Here is a 2,256-nt window from a genome sequence, read left to right on the forward strand (position 1 = left end):
ATGCAAATGAGGACATTTTATGTAGTTTACAGACAATCAGTACAAGGTGACATTAGTATGTTGCAAATGAACTTATCTTAGCATTTTCACAGTCTTATTTTGACATTTCTCCAACAATATTCTTGAACATGAAATCAGAGGCAGTGATTGGTCCATGTTGGGGGTTTTTCTAACGACATCATCCAGGATCAGCTTTGCAGCACAGCCAGGTGTCGCAAATCAGCTCTAAGACTGACACTTAATACTCCTACACTTAACTTACAGTGAGACTGACACTTAAGATTTACTCCTACATTTCACTTAAAGTAAGACTGACACTTAAGATTTACTCCTACACTTAACTTAAAGTGAGACTGACACTTAAGATTTACTCCTACACTTAACTTAAAGTGAGACTGACACTTAAGATTTACTCCTACACTTACTTAACTTAAAGTGAGACTGACACTTAAGATTTACTCCTACACTTCACTTAAAGTAAGACTGACACTTAATACTCCTACAATCACTTAAAGTGAGACTGACACTTAAGATTTACTCCTACATTTCACTTAAACCAGGGGTCTCCAACCAGTAGCACCTGAGCTCATTTAAAGTAGCTCTTCAGTGCTTGTGAAAAACTAGGCGAAGCAAACTTTAATTTGTCACTGACGAAACAAACTTTAATTTAATTCCTATCAACCTATAGATGTCCCTTCCCCTTGGTTGTCAGTCAAACGGTTCAGGGCTCAATATGGTAGATCGGCAGACAGCACACAATACGTGTTTTTTTGGCATTCATTTTGGCACACACCTTTCATAGCTCCTTGAGACACACTGAGCCAAACTGCTGAGAAACCTCTCCCACTGCGGTGTATGTTACTACAGAGGTTTCTTCCCCCTGGAGTTTACAATGTGGAAAAAAATCGGAGACCTGTCACCCAATGTTATTTGTGCCAAATCTGTTGCAGTTAAACCCTTTTTAGTTATTAGTGTGAAATACTAATAACTAATATGAATGGATAAACATTAAAAGCASTGTAAATTCAGTGTATTTTGTGTTTGTTTCATGCGAACTGAAGACAATTTTTTGTGCAGAACAAGCTTATTCCAATGGTTTAAAATTAAATGTAACAAAAAGTAGCTCTCGGACAATTTCATTTTGTGAAAGTAGCTCTTAAGGAGATAAAGGTTGGAGACCCCTGGCTTAAAGTAAGACTGAGAGGCTTGATAAATGACTTTTATGCTCAGCTTTTAACTAAGAATTTTTTACACTTAAGTCCACTCTTAGCAGCTTTCTTAAGAGTAATGTTTGATAAATACGGGCCCTGGCCTTTTAGACACGTGTTGCTGACACACAATGAAAAAGGACCTTAAGTTTCCTGTAGATTTGAGTCTTTTAATTTGAAGGTTTAATATGTTTACTGTGTTCCACTGATGGACAAATAGTAAATCATTACATTGTTTTTAATTCACATTTTACACAAAGTCCCAACTGTTTTGGAGTAGAGGTTGTAGAAAAGATGTTGCTGGAAACATACTTCTTTAAATCAGTTTATTTCCAGACAGGTGGATAAACGGTCAGTATCCTCAACCTTTTATTGCTTTAATGTTTGTTTGTTTTTTTCTCAACTCTGGTGTAAATTTTTTTGTGTTGAGTTATTTTATTTYTCATCTTAATTTCTGGTGTTAAACTTTTGAAACATGGTTATAAATGACTGTTTTCATTCTGCTAAAACTGTTTTTCCTTTCTGACAGTTCAGCAGTTTGTCAMAAGGTTTTGATGATAAAAGGTTAAAGCTTTGCTGAGAAAAGAACAGACTGTAACTCAACCGGCTGTAAAATGATTTCAAGCTTGTTTTTGTTTTTCACATCGTTTTAAACATAAACATTTTTGTGAACTGGAAACACTGGGACATTTTTATTCATTCAGTTTTTAATATTTTACCTTTGATTTTATATTTAACTTTGCATAATCTGGTTGTGTTTTTGTATCTTCAGTTAACAAAGTGCATCCTTTTATTTATCAGCTTGATATAAAGTTTTAATTGGTTTTAGTTGCATTTATTTTAAAGGTACTCAGTGCAAAGTCATGAAGTCCAGACAAAATATAATCACAAAGTAAATTACCAAATATTCACAGTATTTTCTTCCATATCAGAGTAATGTGTTCTTAAATTTCAAATTTCTAAGTAAAATCTGTGACCAGAAAAATAGATCATAAGTAATGTTTTATTAATTTATAACCTTTATTTGTGAACTTGCACACACTATGAC

This window comes from Austrofundulus limnaeus, unplaced genomic scaffold, assembly GCF_001266775.1.
Source record: "Austrofundulus limnaeus strain Quisiro unplaced genomic scaffold, Austrofundulus_limnaeus-1.0 Scaffold510, whole genome shotgun sequence".
NCBI classification, from domain to species: domain Eukaryota; kingdom Metazoa; phylum Chordata; class Actinopteri; order Cyprinodontiformes; family Rivulidae; genus Austrofundulus; species Austrofundulus limnaeus.